Source organism: Phascolarctos cinereus, unplaced genomic scaffold (assembly GCF_003287225.1).
Source record: "Phascolarctos cinereus isolate Bilbo 61053 unplaced genomic scaffold, phaCin_HiC Scaffold_3;HRSCAF=262, whole genome shotgun sequence".
NCBI classification, from domain to species: Eukaryota; Metazoa; Chordata; class Mammalia; order Diprotodontia; family Phascolarctidae; genus Phascolarctos; species Phascolarctos cinereus.
Window position 1 is genome coordinate 25078522 of NW_027555736.1, and position 20935 is coordinate 25099456.

The 20935-nt window shown below is 41.1% G+C and overlaps 1 protein-coding gene and 1 long non-coding RNA gene across 6 annotated transcripts in view; one reads left to right on the forward strand and one right to left on the reverse strand.

Annotated features, from left to right (window-relative positions):
* The window catches only part of JMJD1C (jumonji domain containing 1C), a 240414-nt gene that overhangs the window by 117646 nt on the left and 101833 nt on the right, over positions 1 to 20935 (reverse strand). The gene's annotated exons all lie outside the window — the stretch shown is intronic.
* On the forward strand, positions 1456 to 16269 carry LOC110216365 (uncharacterized). The gene is made up of 3 exons (XR_002326735.2): positions 1456 to 1544; positions 4915 to 5012; positions 15903 to 16269. It is a non-coding gene; the product is annotated as an uncharacterized LOC110216365 (long non-coding RNA).

The window sequence follows — 20935 nt, forward strand, 5'->3', positions numbered from 1 at the left end:
TAGTGCCAAGAGTTCAATGTTAATGAAATAATACTCTCTGTCCCAGAAAAAAAAAGAGTAAATCTGCATATAATTTATTGTAAGAAATTTATATATTAAAAAAGGTGTCTTTAAACAGAAACACATATAAAACAAGGTTATGTATTGATTGTTTGACTAAAATGTTGTGTACAAGGCAAGAATCGACTGTATATTCAAAAAATCAACTTAAATTATTTTACAATTTAATATATTTTATGTGAAGTGACCACTATGCCAAATTACTATTTACAATCCATGGGTGGCAAGAAAATATTGAGGTTAATAGAATAACTAGACTATTAAGTGTTCCCAGATTGAGAGCATTTTTAACATTTGGTTTGACACATTTTATAGACCAACATGCTGGTGTTTGAAATTAAGATAAATTGTAGGACACTTTAAAAAAAAAAGATATCACTAAGTAATTTTACAATATAAAAACATACATATTTTAATTATAGTTGTTACAGTCTATTGATTATGCGTCCAAATGGGTTTGCAGCACATTAATGTATTTTTCAACATTCAACAAGCATTTATTCAACTGACTATTGTCAATTATGTGAAACTCACCAGACAGGGGGGTAGGGGCTGAGCACATAAATACAAAAGTGAGAGTCCCTGCCCTGAATTCACACTACACAATTTTCATTCTACGATAACCTTTAAAGAGCAACAAATAATAAAGCAATTATGGAAATAAGCATTGCTTTACCTATAGCTGACACTCTCCCCCCACCTCCTCAATCTAGGAAAGAAAGGTAGTAGAAAGCAATTGCCTCATACATAGTAGATCTGTTGAAATGAACTGAATTAAATTGAAAGGGAAAGCCTGAGAGGTCCTGACAATACAAACCACAGCCAGGACCGGAGGTAATCTGATTCTAGCAAAGTGAAGTACAAGAAAAGACAGGAATTGTCCCTCTACTGCCCTTGCACATTGTATCATTTGGTACTTTATGTTTCTAGATAGGAAGCATCCCTCCTTTAGTCTGGAGCACAAATAAAGGGTGCTGAAATGTTGATCTGTGTGCCTCAGGGACTATAACTGTATCTGACAAGAGTAGATCACTTATTTCCAGGGCCCAAACGTTTCCTAGGTAGATTCTGTCCGATTTAGTGCCTGTTACAATCGTCAGCTACTCCTCCTGTCTGGACTCAGCAAACTTTAAATAGGTTATGATGTGATGCTGGAAAGTTGCCCATTTTAAGAAGACACAGCTATCTGAATAATGGTGCAGTCCTTTAAAATGAACAGTTTTATACAGCAGCACTTCAAAACTGAATGACCAAAGGCCAGAGTTTGTATGTGGGCAGTCTGTCACATGTGCAAATATTTAAAGATCCTATCGCTGGTTCCATGTTCCCCAAGTGACAGAGGCTGTTCCCTCAACCCGAACAGCAATGTTGGAGCTACTCTAGATCAAAGACCCTGCCAGAGAGAACTTCCCCTAGATTCTCAGAGAGGACAAGGAAGCTCAAGCTTGGATTATTCTCTCCCTGCTCCTAACTGCAATACAGTGGTAAGAAACAATCATACAGAATGATGAACAAAAACTCATCCTTCTGCTTCTCTTTTTAACAAAATTCCAAAGTTCAGTTAAAAACCATTTTTTAAAGCAGCAAAGATTTCCAAGGCCATATGGAAGAACAATGCTATGAAATAGATGATTTTATTTTGTCTATCTTATAGGTGAAAAAACTGACTCATAGCAGTTAAATGAATTGCCTAGGTTCAAATAGTTTATAAGTTCTAAGGTAAGACTTGATTTTAGGCCCTCATGATTTCAAGTAAAGTTCTGTATCCACCACTGCACACTGCCTCTAATTGACTAAATTAAAGAATTAGCTCTGGCTTGGAAAAGATTTTCAGTCAAGTATAAACTTTTGGGGTAGAGGCTGAGTAATATACTCTCTCTCTCTCTCTCTCTCTCTCTCTTTTTGGCTAGGCAATGGGGTTAAGTGACTTGCCCAGGGTCACACAGCTAGTAAGTGTTATGCATCTGAGGCCGGATTTGAACTCAGGTCCTCCTGAATCCAGCACCGGGTGCTCTATCCACTGCACCACCTAGCTGTTCCCTAAACTATCTCTTAAGCTAATAGGTAGAAGCTTGCTCCTGGCTTCCCTCCTTCCTCTCTGCTCCTTTTCTTCATTTCTAAGCCGCACTGATAACTTGTACACTTTCTGGCTGGGCACCCTCAGCCTGCTCCTGATGAGGGCCGGGGAAGAGGAGGTGGCTGTCTCTTTACAGAACCAATGCAGGGCAGACTGACCTGCTCCCACACTGGGTTTCTAGTTCCTTTTCCCTGAAGCCAGCTCTTTCCTTTCCCTTTGCAGGATCGGGCGGAATCAGTGTCTGCCACATTTTGTGTTGACAGAGAGGGAATCTGAGGGAGGGATGAGAAGAGGAAGGGGAAGAGGAAGTGTGTGTAGGGGGGGAGACAGTTACAAACTGAGTCACTGCTGTGGGAGAGCTGGATTGGGCAGCGTCCCGTATGCTTGCCTTGACTACACCCCATGAAATGTGGATTGGGGCGGCAAGGCAGGGGGAAGATGACAACAGCTTCAAGAACTTCAGTTGTCAAATGTTACTTTGGGGGTTCTGAAATTAGGCAGTTACTGACTATCTTATAGAGTCTTGCCTGAACTTACTGCTGTGTCGCCATGGGCAAACCAATTAACCTTTGTGGACCTCACTTTGTCCAACTATAAAATAAGGGGGGGGGGTGAGTGTGTTTGCATATTTAATGGCCTCTTAAGAGCTATTCAGGCTTTAAATCGATGCTCCTATGACGCACTTTGCTGTTCTCCATCTGATCCCTCATTCTTTTTTGGAGGGGTTGGGGGAGGTCTGGGAGTTTCATGGGAGAAACTGACACAAAAGAACCTACTCCATCTTCACTACTATTTAGTTCCCAACAATGAAATGTTCACGCATTTCACTGTATAAGTTATCAGTTAATGGGACAATCTGAACAAGGGCCAGATGACCACTTGTCAGGGACAGACCATGATGGTGAAATCATATTTTTTATCTATCCAAGTTAGGCCAATAATATATCTCAATGAGGACAGATTTCTATTCATTTATTAAATGGCTTCTACCTGTCCCAAAGAAGCAGTTACCAGCAGTGAGTGTCCTTTAAAGGTCTATACAGGACTCCCTTCACTTTTCACTCTTTACTCTTTATCACCTGTTGATCTCATCAGTGCCTAGGGGTTGAATTATCATCCCATATCCACATGATTGCCAAATTTACATATTCAGCCCCAGATTCTGGGCTGAGCTATGTAGTCAAGAATCTGCAACTGCCATCTGGACATAATGGAAAAAGAATAATTCTCTCCCCACCCCCCCCAAATCTTCCTCTCTCCTAAACTTCCCTTACTGTCAAAGGCACCACCAAGGCAGTCACACAACACCAGTGTTATCCTGGACTCCCCACTGCCATGTGCCCTCATCTCCAACGTACCTCCAAATCCTGTCACTTCCACCTCTACCACATTTCTGGAATACCTTCCCCTTATTTCCACCCATAGTGTCACAATGCTAATTCAGACCTTCATCACTTCCAGCCTAAGCTATATTCCAAGTCTTCTAAATGATTTTCCTGCATCAAATCTCTCCCACTGTAATCTATCTTCTACTCTGCTGCCAAAGTGATTTTTCTAAAGTATTATGAGAAATGAAAGAGTTAAGTTTCCACATAAGTAGATAAGAAATCAGCACAGACAGGCTAACTTCTCAGGTGGGTGGGGGAGAGTGACAACACAATTCTAGGCACATAATGTATGTTAGAGGTGGGGCAATATATAAGGAAGATTGTAACCCAGAAGGATTAGGACCAATCCTGATCCAGAAGGGAGGAGTTAGGCAATTACTAACTATAAAGCTTGCCCTGGCTTCTTTTACCACACGCATTTTCTCCCCTTCAAAGGAGGTGTGTGTGCTTCTTTGAGACACCGGTCTTTGGAACTGAGTCTGGGGTTATCTTTATAACAAGTACGAAGTCTGAATCTGTCACCCCTGCTCAATGAGCTTCAGAGGCGCTATATTATGTCCAGGGATAAATATAAAATCCTCTGGAACTTAAAGCTCTTCATAGTCTGACCCCTTCCTACTAGCTTTTCCATTTTCTTAGGCTTCAATGTGCTTTAGGATCAGCTAAACTTGGCTTCCCTCAAGTTCTTCAACAGGACACTCATCTGTTCTTCATACCTGTAAAGCTCTGGCCAGTGTTTATCAGGGTACTTGGCATATAGTAAGAACTTCATAAATACTTACTGGCTTGACTTGACCTTTCTATCCCCCCTCCTAGTTTCCCTGGATTCCTTCCAGACTCAGGTCCAGTCCTGTTTTCTACTGTTCCCAACTTCAAGGTCACCTCCTTTCTGATTAGGATCACCTTCATCCCCTCTGTTTATATCTATATATGCCTAGTTGTTTGGGGAATATGGGGTGATCAGGAAGGACTAGCACTTCTGGTGTGAGGGCTTACCAAACCCTTTTCAGGAGTGCTCATCCACCTTTGTAGTCCACCTTCACCCAACTCATGCCCTGGTAAAACTGTCTTGGCACACAGGCTAAAACCAGGGTAACCAAAGGTACACGAACCTGTGGGTGAGCTAGGGGCATGTCTACCCCAGGCATATGACCACTTCCCTCACCAGAACGGGCAAATGAGAACAATGTATTTTAATGGCCATGAAGGCAGCTAAAGCAGGTGCTGTGAAGCCCTTAGAGTTTGTTCAGACATCAAAGACACCAAGGTCATCTACTGCATCCTGGCCCATTGCCAGCTGTCCTTGACTTTTGTCTGGCCACTGGATTTTGATGACTCTGGAAGAAAGAGCAACTCTGCAACTCTGTCTCACTTAAATCCAATTCACAGACAAGTCAAGACATCATCCTACAATGTCACTGGTCCTCCTTGAAAATGAAGGCCTAACAACAAGCCTGGTTGTCTGCACGGAGGCTCGTGAAAGGAAGGTACTGTTTTTTGTTGTTTTTGCTTTGCTTTGTATCCCCAGTATTAAAGTAGTGCTTGGCACATAATAAAAGACTCGAACAAATTCTCGTTGATTGACTGATTATAGAACAGATCCTTTGCACTGAGTAGACACTGGACTAGATGGCCTTTCCCTTCCAATTTCTATTTTATACTCTTTACATATTGCTATAAAATACTTATTTCATTTACAGCTGATTCATTCTTTGTTTGATTTATCTTTGCGTCCAATAAATAATGAATACTTTCAGATGAATAGAACAGACTACAACATAAGTATAAACAACACTAAAAGGTAGCTGATCTTAATTTTGGTAAAGGAAGACAGTCTAGTCTTTTTTCCCTAATATCTCTCGAAGTGTGGATGCCCTATGGCAGTTCTGGATGGAGCTGCTGCTCCTGTTCAGTCATGCCCAGTTTTTTGTGACCCACAGACTATTTTTTCTCATGGAATTTCCTTGGCAAAGATACTGCAGTGGTTTGCCCTTTCCTTCTGCCGCGGATCATTCTTTTTTTGTCAGAGCTCTCCATTGTGACCTGTCTTGGGTAACCCTGCATGGCAGTGTTTCGTTTCACTGAGCTACACAAGCCTCTCTGCCATAACAAGGCAGTGATCCAGGAGGGGATTTTTAGGCAAACAGGGGTTGAGTGATTTGTCCAGGGCTCCACAGCTAGTGTATGAGGGTGGAGATCTAGAACTGAGGTCTCCAGAACCAGCACTCTATTCATTTCGGCACCTAGCTGCCCTCTCTTGATTAAGTACCTAACCCTATTCCCCCTTCCTACTGTTTCCATTAAGTTTCAGGGGAAGCTGGGCCCAGGCCCTGACAGCTTTGTTAATGCCTGCCTTCTGTGTTTACCTCCTGGCCCAACAGTCACCCTGACTCTCCCCTAACTCTATCTTAAAGAATCCAAGAATTTTGAGAGCTGGAAGGAACCTCAGCAGCCACCTAGTTCAGCTCATCTCTGACATGGAATTCTCATTAATAGTTTAATTAAGTCAACAAACATTTATTAATAAGCACTGTACCAGGCACTATGCTGGTGATACAAAGAAAAGAAAAAGACAGCCCCTAAACTCAAGGAGCTTACAATCTAATGGGGGAAGACGATATAGAAAAAGAAGCTGGGGGCAGGGGAAGAAAGGAACCCAGGGTGGGGGCACAACAAAGTCCAGAGGGACATGCCAAGCAGGGAAATGGTAAGACGGCTGTGCTGGGCATACTCTCTAATGACCACTCTCTACCCACTCTACTCAGAGGGAGGGATGGGCCCCAGGGTAGGAGGATAGGGACGTGTCAGTTTCAAAGTTGATGCGATCTTGCAAGATGAAGAATTTCTGGAGACCATGATGAGATGCAAGAATACAGTCAGGTGGCAAATGAAATAAAGAAGATCAGGCTGGCTTCAGGCCTCCTGGAAGGCTCCCAGGGGACATCATCCAGTGCTTCTGCTCTGTGTCAATCTACTTAGGGGATGGGTGGCCACTGCTGTTTCTCTCAGGGAAGCCACTGGGATCAATAAGTGTATCAGCTGACTCTCCCCCTTGGTCAATGACACCACTGATTTGCTTATGGTTCCTTTAACAAAAGATAAGGTGTGGGGCAGCTAGGTGGTGCGGTGGATAGAGGTCTAGCCTTGGAGTCAAGAGGACCTGAGTCCAAATTCAGCCTCAGACACATAAAACTTACTAGCTGTGTGACCCTGGGCAAGTCACTTAACTCCACTGCCTAACCCCCCCCAAAAAAAATATAAAAATAAGGTGGAAGGTCTTGAAATAACTAGGGTAAAACAATATGGTTATATCTGGGACTCTTACAAATAGTAAGGTCCCATTAATCATGGCAGTTTGGCCCTAGGGCAGGAGTTTCAAAACTTCCTACGGCAGTAGAGATAGTACCAGGTGTCAAAATGGATGGAGCAAAATAACAGATAATGTATTGGACTAGACATCAGGAGAATTAGGTTTAAATTCCAACTCAGATGCTTACCAGCCATGTGAATATAATTAAAATACTTAACATCTCAGAACCTCAGTCTCACGTAAAATGGAAATACCATACTATCTACCTCACAGAATTACTGAGAGGAAAGAGCTCAGCAAACTTTAAAACAATAAATCATTCTTTATAATAATTACTATTATAAATAAGTATTAAAGGAAGAAAAAAGAAAGAAAAAAGCAGCCAAGAAGGGCTAGCTTTAGGCACTCTGTAAAACTGCTGAGTAACAGCAGGGCAAAAAAGTTGTCACATTAGTATGGAACAGCCTCAAACTGGAGGTATTCTGTGACAGTGCTTCTACCTCCCCATCCCCTCTTCACTCAAGTCTAGCAAATGAATGTGAAGATTGAGAATGGGAGATGAGTAACTGAGGAAATAGGCCCATTTCAAGAGATTCATTAGTCTTAGAGGAGTAGCCAAAAGGTCCTTTTATCCAGTGCATTCCTCTAGTATCAGGAAATTAAATTCAGTTTAACTCAAGTCAATCCCTGCACCTCCAGCCCTCACCCCCCACACTCTGAAACCCTTTGATGTTTAGAAGTTGCCATTCAAACCTTTTCATTCCTCTGCAAATTTCTCAGGTCACTCCACCCCCCACCCCACTCACACCCCTGGTTCACTGAAAAAATTAAGGGAATTCTAGGAGAGCTCTCTCTTCCTACTCACATCACTTAAGGTAAGCTCTTAGACAAAGCAAAATCCTCTACATGCATCTTTGATCCTTTCCTGGACGGGGTTTTAGAGCAGACTGCCCCCACTATCACTGCAATTCTCTAATTTTCAGTCTCTCCCTATCCACTACTAGTTCCTGCCATGATGCCTACAAACCCATGTTCCAAACCCCTCATTCCTCCCACCTTTAAAAATCCCTCTCTTAACCTGACCATTATCTTATCTCTCCTCTCCTTCTTGCCTAAATTCCTTGAGAAAGTCATCTTCATAAGAAGCTTCACACCTTTTCTTCTCAATCCTAAATTCTTTGCAATCTGGCTTCTAACGTCACCATTCAACTGAAACTGTACCAATGATGTCTAAACAGCTAAATATATTGGTCTTTTCTTAATCCTCTCAATCCTCCAAGAACCCTGTCTCCCTGGACTCTTGGTCGTCACACCATATCTCCAATCTGCTGACAGCTCTTGTTATTTCTACCTTCACAGCCTCTCTCTACTTAGACAACTTCAGCCCAGTCCAGGTCTTCATTGCTTCATGACCAGGTTATCACAGCAAGCTTCTAACCACTCCAATTCATCCTTTATTCAGCTGCCAAAATGATTTTCCTGAAGTACAGGCCTCACATGTCATTGGCCCTACTTAATAAAATCCAGTGACCTCCCATTCCTTATAGGATCAAATATAAAATACTTTAGGGCATTTAAAGGCCTTTATAATCTGACTCCTTCTTTCCCCATCTTTCTGGTCTTTTTCTATTTTACTCCTCTCCATATACTATACAAACTGGCTACACTGGAGTATTTGTGGCTCCTTATAGAACTGGGCCCCATGACTGGAATGTTTTCCCTCCTTGCTTTCTTGGGATCTTTCAAGACTCAGATCAAATTTCACATTCCAGAGGAAGTCTTTCCCAACCTACATCTCCTCATCCCTTCCCTCCAAAATTATCTTCCTGTTACACTTTATATATCTTGATGGAATAGTATTCACATACTGTCTCCCACATTAGAATGTGAGCAACTGGTGGTCAGGCACAATGTTTTTGCCTTTCTTTCTATCTCTGCACTTAGCTAGTAAACCCTTAATACAGGCTTAATAACTGAGCCAAGTACCCAAGAAACTGACCCTATAACCAAGCCTACCATCCTGCTAAATCCCTGCTCCACCAGATCTGCACTTAGACACACTGTACCAAGCAGGCTCCACATTCCAGGGTAGGAGCTCAGCCCTCTTTTCATTTCCTCAGTAAGAAAGAGAAAGAAGCACAGAATGAGGACTGAATGGGCTGTGTTTTGCATTGGATGGCTCACTGCAGTATCTTTTCCCCAAAAAAGATACTACCCTCTCTTCTGAACTTCTCCATTCCCTCGGAGGAAACCATTCTCCTTCCAGTCATTTCTCCAACTCCTCATTTGACTTCTCACTCCTATGAATCTACTCAATCTAATGAATCCAAGTTACTAGTGATCTCTTATTGCAAAATCTGATGGCTTTTTCTCAGTCATCATCCTCGTTCACCTCTCAACTTCATGCACCCCTGACCACCATCCTTGCAAGCTTCCTGAATACACTCTTCTCTCTTGGTTGTTAAAAACATTGTGCTGTATATAAAAACTCAGGCAGCACAGTGCCTGACATATAATGAGCACTTAATAAAGGCTTACTTACTGACTTGTTGACTCATATCTGCATGTGTTAACTTTAGAAGTGTTATAACCTGTTCAAAAATCTTCCAAACTTCAAGTGAAGAGTTTCAGTGGGCTTTCAAATCCATTTTTTTAAAAAGAAAAATGTCACATGATGCTCTGACCTTCCAATTAGTTTGTAACAATAATTAACTGATATAATTGCTATCAGAGAAGACAGAAATTTCCACAAAACCTCAGCACACTTGGTAGAAATGAGTATCATGATTCATTATACGCATCCAATGAGGCACTTCTTTCACTTATATCTATGTCTCTTTAAGGCATCATTTTCTAAAACCAAGTATCAAAAAAGGTGAATTTAGAACCTGATCTTTGAATAGCAAAAAGTATTAAATCAAGATTTTCAAAACTAAAGAAGCATATTCAACCACATTATTATCACTAAAAATATAATTTTATTAATATTTTTCATGTCTCGCAAGTTTTGTACATTATAAAAATTATTTTCAAAATAGTATTTTATCTTTATCTCATCCTTTTAAAATTTGTTTTTGTGAAAGTTTCTTAATAGACAAAATTATTACGACAGTAGTACATGTGGCTAATTTCTAAATAAGTAAACATACATTTTGGGGTGGGGGTAAACTCAAAAACTGCATCCTGATAGAGGCACATGGTCAAAAATCTTTGAAGACTATTGCTCTAAAGCATAACTACACTGGATAAATCAACCCGAATTGTTATAAACAAGTCTCGGAATCTGATTATTACTTCATAACCTGGGTCACTCATTGATAATTTGAGTAATACTAGAAGCTTCAAGTTAATAAACCCAACTCAAGTTATTATGGTTTTAATGGCAAGCCTAAAGATAAAACCAAATGAATGTACAACTTCAAAAACAATTTAGTGTTGCTATAATCTTTTCAAAGAAGCTAGAAAACACTGGCAGAAAAAAGGGTCTTTTTTTTTTTTTTGCTTTTTGGTGAGGCAATTGGGGTGAAGTGACTTGCCCAGGGTCACACAGCTAGTAAGTGTCAAAAGTTTGGTCTGAGGCTGGATTTGAACTCAGGTCTTCCTGACCCCAGGCCCAGTGCCATCTAGTTGCCTCCTTTAATAAAATTAATCACGCCCAAAACTAAAATGAAAATCTTGGCAATTGATTCCTTTGATCTCTTTCAACTCTCAAATGCCATTTAAACTTACCACAAAGGTTAATTTTTCTAGAAAGTCTCTGAGGGGCAGCTAGGTGGCTCAGTGGATAGAGCACCGGCCCTGAAGTCAGGAGGACCAAATCCGGCCTCAGACCAAACTTCTGACACTTACTAGCTGTGTGACCCTTGGCAAAAAACAAAACAAAACAAAACAAAGTCTCTAAAGCAATCGATTCCATTCCATTCCAACAAGCTCTGCCTCTATCGATTAAAGTGCTAGGGTATCAAACAGCTTCCCAAACGTTCTACTTACCTTCAATTTCTCCCATGCAAAGCTCAGCAAATAACCTTTTTATTACAACATTATGACAACATTGCTTTCTCAAAACATGTGAGCTTGGGGAAATGTATGCTAACAAAACAGGTCAGCCTGACCCAGGTCATCTTGGGAGAGTCTCCTATTAGGGAGCCCTGAGAGGTTGAGCCACTTCTCTGCCCAAGTCACACAGGAAGTAGTTGTCAGAGACACAACTTGAACCGTGTACTCCTCGGCTCCAGGCCAACTTTTTTTTAAATGTTGCACAGCACTCAGTCTCATCTTGTTTTTCCTCTTTCCTTCTACAGAATTAATTTTCATCTCTATACTTTGCTCCTAACTGGCATGCATTTCAGCTCTTCTCTTCTAATCCCACATACCTCAACTTGCATGAAAACCCAGCTTGGAAGCCACTGTCACAGCTTGCCTTCAAGAAGGTTTCCTGATTAACCCCATTTGGTTCTGAGTACACACACACACACACACACACACAATTTTCATATGTACTACTTCCAGTATCACACAAGAGAAGGAGAACTTGGATGTAGGAGGCCCCTTCAAGTCCATCCGGTTGCTAGAGCTTTTATTCCTGTTAGTCTCTCCCATTAGAAGGCTCTACTTCAGGGAAGGGATTGCTTTGGCCTTTCTTCTTATCTCCAAAGCTTAGCAAACGGCCTAACTAGCATATGCTCAGGGCTTAATAAAGGCTTGAGAGGTGACCAAATATTTGCATAATTTTATAGTTGGCTCTTTAAATATTAAGTCATTTCATTTAAATTCTGTGACTTTACTCTAAGCTCCCTGAGGGCAGTTATTGTTTCTTTAGTTGTTTTTTTTTCTTTCATCAACAGAACTTCGTACAAAGAAGATAATTAATAAAAACCTTGTTTGTAAGAGTGCCCAGGATATAAACTGACTTCTGCATATCAGGCATAGAAAATACGTTTGCTTAATTCAAGTGATCAGCCACATTCTGCTATCATTAACTGATTTGTGATACCGGAGGGCTTCTGTACTTTACTTAGAACATAAATAAAAGCAAAATCTCCAAAATAAGGCAATGGGTTTAGAAAGTAAACTCAATTTCCTACTTTGAAGACCCTTATGCTAGGAAGTACTTCTGTCCTATTAATTTCTGTAAATGCAAACCTAAAACTTTTTTTTTCAAAATCATTTTCAAGTACATAAATTATTTAGATGCTGCCATCAGAAATAAATCCAAAATACCCCCCCCCAAATGTCACATTACTTTTTACTGCAGTTCTTCAAGCAGAAGACGCTTAGAGAAAGGGATGACCATGTTTGTTGTACAATGCTAGGTAAACTGACACGTATTTTAGGATGAGAAACAAATTACAGCAGGATTTTAATTTTTTAAAAATCACTGGTTATCCAGATGTATTTCAAAAAAGAAAAGTCCATCTGGAGAAATGACTATACCATATAAGATATCTATACTAACATGTACAATTTTTAAAACATTAGTCCAAATTTTAGAGCCAGAGATTAAAAAACAGAACACCTCTATTTACAAAAACATAGCAATGTAAAAATTTTCAGAAAATAGAACTGGGAAGAGTAGCAGTAGGTGTGAGCATTCATTTATTTATGATGATGATACCTGCTAACATTTACACAGTGCTTACTAAAGTGCTCCAAGTGCCAGATACAGTGCATTTGCTTTTCACAACAATGCTGGGAGGCAGGTGCTGTTATTTTCTCCATTTGATAGACAGGGAAACTCAGGTAAATAGCGGTTTAGTAACTTGCCCAGGGTCACACAGCTATAGTAAGTATCTGAGGCTGAATTTGAACTCAGGCCTTTCTGACAGCAAGAGAAGTTGCGCCACTTAGCTGCCAAAGATGTGCAACTATAACTGTTAAATTCCTGATACAGAGATGGCAAGAAGGAACTTGAATAGAATAATTCAGTTACAGGGGCCAAGGTCATAGACAGCAATTACTTATATTTCACAGATCATTTTTATACGATCTCTCTTGTCAAAAACTAAAACCATATAAAAGTGATTTCCTTTGTCAGTGTCCTAACCAGCTCCCTCCACATACACACCCTCCCCCAACACACATCCCTTTTTAAGGTATAGCCTTTGATTCAGGAACTGTGTATAACTGGCAAAGAAGCACAATTCTGAGCACTGGTCATTCTATACACTGATGTCTAAAGATACCTTCTGATTTTCATTCAAGTACCTCAAAAACAGGCTGGATCATTTTATTTATTGTGACCCTATTTTCCTAAACAGTTTAAACCTATAGAAAGATTAAACCATGTCCAAAGTCATAAAATATACTATTATCAGAACAAAATCAGTCATACAGGAATATGTGAAGCCATTAATTGCTATCTCTCTGTAAACTACAATAACCACTGAAGGAGGTGGCAAACAGTGGATGCCGGGTACAGTGGGAGGCGGCCCTCAAAGGACTGGATTCAGTCAGAGAGTTTGGTTTCAAGGGTTAGCTCGGGAACCTTTGCCTAGTGAATTAAACTTTCTAAGTCTGCTGCCTGGGCAGTTAGGCAGCACCACAGTGCATAGAGAGCTGGACCTGCCGTCAGCAAGACCCACCTGGGACCCTGGGCAAGTCATTTAACCCTGATTGCCTCAGTTTCCTCATCTGGAAAATGATCTGGAGACGGAAATGGCAAACCATTCCGATGTCTTTGCCAAGAAAACCCCAAACAGGGTCATGAAGCGTCAGAAAGAACTGAATGACAATGGAAAATCTGTCGCCTAACAGGAAAAACGGATTATAACACTTGTGTTAATGATCTCACAGGATTATGTTGAGGATAAAAATGCAAATTATTTTTGTAGGATTCCTATGTTTCTGTTTGAGAATAAGATATTTCTATTTATATTCGCATATATCTATGTCTATGTCTGGGAACTTCCCGTAGAGCAATGGGTGGTGATATGCCAAGAATGGTACAATAAAAACATCTACTTCTTTCACTAGGATTGTTCTATGAATAAATGTTATTCTGGAGAAATCAGAAGAGATGGTGCCAGGGCTTCATGTCACTAGCTGTTTTGATCAGCTTTCAGGTGTTCAGCTATCATCTCCTTGATGATTACTCCCAGATCTCTTGGTATCTTTCCCCCTATACCCACAAGTCTTCCTAAGAGCTCTAGTTCTTTGGAGGGCACCAGTATCCTTCCTATAACCTTGGGAAACCACCTCAGTCATCCTCCACTTTTCACTCTCCCCCATCCTCTGTATAAGTTAGTTTCTAAGTCTTTTTGATTCCAAAGCTCTACCATCTCTCCACTCATGCAGCAACCACTTTAATTCTGATTCCACTTGTTGGACTGTTCTGGTTTTGTTTTCTTATACTTGGTATTTCCTCTCTCTAAACAACCCTCTATAAAGCTGCCACAATTATATTCATGAAACACAAATCTGTACAAATCACTCCCATGGCTCAAGAAACCTTGATAGCCCTCAATGGCTACGAAACTAAACCAGAACCTTCATTTTACAATCTTGCTCCAGCTATTTAGACTGATTTGACATTACTCTCCACATGTCCTCCATATTACTTGTACATTCTTTTCCATCTTCCTCCTTGGGCCCTTTGCCCAAAATGTCACCCATGCCTGCAGATTCTTGTTCCTAACTACTGTTTCTTTAAATCCCTAGTTCGAGGATCAAGTGACACTTTCTCCTATACACAGTCTCCTGATTCCCCTAGTCGTTAAGTTTTCTACTTGCTATTCTCAAATTATTTTGTATTTCTTTCTGTAATATAAAATAATACTTTGTATTTTTGTTCCCTGAGGTCAATCAAAATGATAAAAAAGAGCTAGGTGAACACCACTAAAACATATGGCATCCAACTGAAACAAATCAATCTTGAATTTCTGAAACAAGTAATATAGATAATAATAATAATAAAATAATAGATGATAATAAATAAATAAATAATGGTAGATGTTAATAATAAAAAGGGAGTAAAAAAGGGAGTAATGGAGAAATTGCTGGAATAACCATCAGAAAATGGTTTCAAGAACAAACAAACAAACAAACAAAAAAAGGCTACCTAACCTCTTTCCAGAGACTGCAGCCAAAGTAAAGCAGTACAGGTAATGGCAGAGGAGTTCTGAGTCAAGGAACTGGGAAGAGAACTCATAACAAATAGCTTCTATTTTCTTAGTTGATTAAGTCATAGAGAATGTAGGTGATGGCATATGAAGCTTAAGAAGGTAAGAGGTTCAGAATTATTCTGACAGTGCTAACTTATAGAGAGTTCAACAGTGAAGAATAAAAGCTTTGCTACGCAGCACTGATCGTCTAGCAGAAATGAGAAAACAAATTTACAATGAACCCAGTTAGCATAATTGCGTAATATTCAGGAATATTTCAGCATGAACAGAAAAAAAAAGTAGCTAGAGAACAGAAGTAACCAAGGCTAGGTTGTTTGGGAGAGGTGGGAGCAATGAAAGAATAAGGAAACAAAGGGTTCAAGTTAGAGGAGAATACCTAGTCAAAGAAGTATAAAATAAGATTAAAACTATTACTGGAAGAAATTGAGGTAAGAGAAAGACATAGGTGGAGGGAAGGGCAGTTACAATTGGCCAAAGAATGTACTTTGGGGCAGCTCCAGGCAGGTGGAAACATGGATAGAGGGAAAATTATGATCAAGGAGAGTACCAATTGGTAACTGTAGGAGAATAATCACTCTTCCTCATCATGGGTATAATCTGCACATTGGAGATAGAATTCAAGTAGTAACATTAGGAAAATGAAGTACTTTATAATGCCTTAATAATCTCTCATAGCAACACAACTGTTCTTTTATTTAATTAGCCATACTAAATCGAGTGTAAGTATCTGAGGCTGGAACTGAACTCAGGTCTTCCTGACCACCTGTCCAAAATCCTAGGTGCCGCGCCACCCAGCTGCCTGGGGTTGCCCGACAGGCTTGGCTAACAACGGCAGCAGTGATGAGCATTTCCCCGGCACTTAAGGCTTATGGTGCACTGAACACGTGTTACCTCATCTGATCGCCACAACAGGACTCGGTTGTGATTTGTGCTATTTTCATCCCCAGTTTACAGAACAATTAAACAAGGTAGACAGAGGTGAAGTGACTCGCCATCACTACTGAAGTGTCTGAAGATTACAGAGCTGGGATGAAGAGGGACAACTTGCTGGAGAAGACGGGAGAGAACAGGGTCATGTGTCTGTGGGGGAGTTCAACCTGGCAAGGCCATGGGCATGTCCAAATGTCTTCTAATCCTCTCTGAACGGGATATGAGTTAGCTTTCTTAAAATTTATCAGACACGTTATAAATATTTAAATATTTGGAATCTTTCTGAACTTCAATTCTCTCTCAAAGTAAACATATCACAATGGAATGGGGGGGGGATCTCATAATCAAAAACAGTTTCTCAATGCCAATAAAGAGACCAAATGTATTCGATATTCTATGCTAATCCTGCATACTGATAACAAGCAAAAGCAAAGCAACTGAAAAGACTCCAAGTGCCCTCAAATAACCTTCCCAGACTGTTCTGACAAAATGCACTAGATGCTGACTCAGGAAGGTCTGACAGACACAGATTACATTTCCCCTTAGTGTGCAGTCCTCGCTCTGTTCCATTAAACTGGATTCATCTGCATGAGGAGTACTGATCAACAAAACAGACATAAAATATGGCCCCTGATATTCTGCTCTGAATACAAACTACAGCACAGACCAACTTCAAATCTGCGTATTTGAGGTACAGACCAAGGTATGGACATAGCGCTGATTTTTTCACATGAAACCTTAGTTGATGGGTATCAATATCAGCTTTATCTTCTTTAGGACGAGAGGATTTTACACAGGTTACCATGCTGCTTAATTGATATCCATAAACAGCCTTTTCTGAACTACCTAACCCTGAGAAGTCAGTCCTTCAGTAAATTCAGAGTCCCTAATTCTTGAGACTCCTAAGTGGAGATGATACTTTGCAGGAGGCAGGACAAGAAAAAGAAAGCTGACGTACAGCAACCCCCCCCCCCCCGAGTGATGCCTCTGGGGTCTGGAACACTGGGCACTTCCATTCTTGATGACACAGTCAGGAAGATGACAAAGCTGGCTGACAGATTTCAACACTTGCTAATCCACTCCCCGAGCCAAATACAGTGACAATCTGTGACTGGCAGCAGCAATGAAGAAAAAATTTCCATTATACTATATCCGAGCATATCTAAGATGGCATTTGGTTTTTCTTTATGACTTCTAAGATTAAGCATCTTTTAAGCCTTTGAGCAGTCTACTGAAGGAACCGTTCTTTGGCTAGCTCTGCCCTGAGGCATAACTTTCTTTGGGGTATTTAAAGGGCGGGGTGGGAGGGTGGAGCTCCAGAACAGCAAGGCTGTCATAATTCTTTTCTCATCATATCCCTGGTGCTCAGCGCGTAAGAACCACTTAATAAATTCTGGTCTCTTTCACACATGCACTTTGAGGGACAAACCTTTTTAAAACTGGTAAGTAATTTTCATTCTACATTCAATGCAATCCACTCTATGTTCCGACAAAATCCAAACCCATACCATTTTATTTAGCAAATCAAAGAGTCAAATTAAACTAAAAATTCTGGGTTTTCATGCCTAGAAGAGCCCTCATACCCAACATACACTATGATTTCTTGGCAACTCTGACTGAAAATTACTAAAACAAAACAAAAACAAAACCTCTGGCAAAGTCCTAATCAAATGCCAACTACAGCACAGAAGTGGCTCTCATATCCCAAAGGCAATGGCAGCAGAACAAAAATCATGGCACGCTCTACCAAGATGGCAAGGCTTCAAGGACGGGCCAAGTAATGGAGCGAAGGTCTGCCGCCGGCGAATGAGCCGAGTCGAGCTACAACTGAAAGGACTTTAGGTTAGCTGCAGGACAACCAATCTTTTAGCCTCAATAACTCACGATGCTTATCTATAAAGCACAGAAACTGTGTTATCTGCATTTATGGAAGAACTGTACACATCACTAAATCATAAATCTTTTAAGTTCTGAAGAAAAATGAGAAAGCACAAAGGAAAAATCAGGTGTTAACACATTCACATTTGGCGATAGTTAACAAAATGAACTGTCTTATTAATGCTTGCTTTAAATGGATTTTGTGCTTTAGCAAGTCATTAATGTCTATTTCTTATTTTCTCAGTATCACAGAACATTCTTCCCAAAACTGACTTTCAACAAGTCTCAGCTTTCTCTAGGAATTAATTCTAGAACTCTACTTTGCAAACTAGTAGCTATCTTTTGTGTGTGTGTGTGTGTGTGTGTGTGTGTGTGTGTGTGTGTGTGTGTGAAGGAAAGTCATGCCAACAAGTATTTATTAAGCACCTACTATGTGCTGGGCACTGTGTGTTAAGTGATAGGGAAACAAAGGCAAAAACCATAGTCTTTGTTTCTGAAACAGCTGACATTCGCGACAGCATGCAAACAGCCGCGCACAAACAAGATGTACACAGAATAACGGGAGATCATCTCAGAGGAAGGCTGATCAAGAAGGGGGACAACAACTAAGTCCTGAAGGAAGCCAGGACAAGGCAGGGAGGATGAAGAGAGCTTCCAGGCACAGGGAGCAGGCAGCGGGAATGCTCAGAGCAGCATCCTGCAAGAGGGCCAGCAAGGTGCCGGCACCACTGAGTTGCAGAGGGAGTGGAAGGGAGCAAGGTACGGGAAGACTGGGAAGGTGAAAGGGGGTAGGGTTAAGGAAGGCTTTCAAAGCTGAACAGAGGATTTTCATAACGGATCCTGGAGGTAACAGGGAGTCACTAGAGGTGACTGAATAGGGTGGTGTCATGATCACCTCTGCACTTCAGGGAGTCAGCTGGAGTATGGAGGGGAATGGGGAAGAAAAACCGAGGCATCCACATAGTCTGGGTGAAAGGAGAAAAGGGCCTGCACCAGAGGAGAGAAGCGAGCATGTAAGTTACACGTTGCTAATGCTGCCCATCTTCTGAGGAGCCAGTCACTATCCACTGAGGCACCACTTCACTTACAGCATAGCACTGATGAGATGGCTCACTGGGCATGGAGTCAGGAAGACTCATCTTCCTGAGTTCAAATCTGGCCTCAGACTTTACTAGTTGTGTGACCCTGAGCAAGTCATTTAACCCTGTTTGCCTCAGTTTCCCCATCTGTAATATGAGCTACAAAAGGAAATGGCAAGCCACTTCAGTATCTTTGCCAAGAAGCCCCTTATGGGGTCACAGAGAGTCAGATATGACTGAACAACAAAAAAAAAAACTGATGAGGTGTTTTCTTTTTGTGACTGATGGGTTTTTGTTTTTACATTACGTAATTTTCAAGGATAGGCCACCTCCTACTCAGCCCAGCCAGTATGGCCCATAGCAAGGACTTAGAGAGGAAGGAGCAATTCCAAAGAGCAAACCAACAATTAATTGCCTTTGTCTAACCACGTTCGTGATACTTTACACATGTATCTACCACCAGCCAAGACAGAAAAGTATATTTACCACAGAAAATTTTGGCATTAAATACTTCGTTACGGATGAAACGCTCCCTCCTATCTTTGCCCCTGTAGGGTACGTGACTGTCAGTGAGATGTCAGTCTCAAAGAGTAGGGACGCTTCATTAATCCTTTTCTGTGGGAAGGGGGCAGAACACAGAATGGACATGCAGCAGCCACTCAAGGCCTGATCCCCCCGTGGATCTACATGGAAGTTTTGAGCCGCTCCACTTCCAGGCCTTGTTAGGCAGTTAGGTCCCCCCAGCCCCAGGGGTCCATCATATTGGTGCCAGACTTAGTGCAGACACCTGATCTGCTAAGCTCCCTGCAGCTCCCAAGTCTGAACTCAGGACAGGCATCAAGCCCTACCTCCCTAGAGCAAGGATTCCTGGGGGGCACCAACATCCCCAGGCTAATCACTTTCTTCGCATCATTTTAAACTGCTTTCCAGAACGGATGGCTGCCAACACTACAGGAGTGTGCCTGTCTCTCTACAGCCCCTCCAACACCCGTCGTCTTTCCCAATGTGTGAGCTGCAAGGTTAACACCTCTGGGTGATTTGGAACAATCTTTCACATGGCTGTTCATAGTTTACAATCCCTCTTGAGAACTCTTTATTCTGATTCTCTGGTCAGCCACTCAGTGGCTCATCCTAAGTATGCATCTTAAATATCAAAGACAGATCAGAAATATTAAATGTGAAGACTTCCCTCCAATGAACTATTTTCCTTTCTTGGCAAGCTTCACTGATTCTGCTGGTGAAAAAGCTTTACAACACGATAACTGAATTCATCTATTTTATCTTTTGACATTTGCTGCCTTTTATTTTGCTAAGAATTCTACTCCATTAAACAACTGTGAGATACGTCTAAATCACTTTCTTTTCAAATTTTTAGAATGCAGATAGTCCTAATCAAATTGATGTCAAGTTTTTTTTTTCCCCTTTATGATCATAATTGGTTACAACTTCTGACCTTTGGGAGAGAAATAGAACAAAACTAATGTCACTTTGATAAGAAGATGCTTCAAATGGTTGAAGACGAGCATGGTTTTAGGGGAAGGAGTGTGTTCCAGGATAGGAGTGGTTCAGTTTTTTCCAGGCTAAACATTTCCTTTTCGTTCATATTGGATCTTGGAGGACATCATCTCCAATAACCATACCTCCTGGGTCCTCACTTTATGGAATCCTCTGCCATCTTGTAAATTCAATTAAACAAGAATTTAACAAGCCAATGTTTCCAGCACTGTGCCATGTCACTGGTGTTCTTGCTCTTAAGGGACATGTTATGTCCTGCTGCTGGTAAAAGGAAACACAGCATGCACAAAACTAAGTTTAAACAAAAAGCTAAGTGCAAAATAATTACAAGGGAAGGAGGAGATCACTAACAACACGGGCAATAAGGAAAGGCTTGGTCATGAGGCAGAAAGTTCTAGGACTGTGGGAAAGTGTGTAGAGTCACGGAGGCAGAAGATGTAGGGTCATGGACAAGGAACAGTCAGCTGACCAGCTGGGCTGGAATGTACCTTGGGTGAAGGTGAGTGATAGGAGATGAACCTTAAAAGATAGATAAGCTGCAGTCAGATTATGAAAGGTTTTAAATACCAAACAGATCG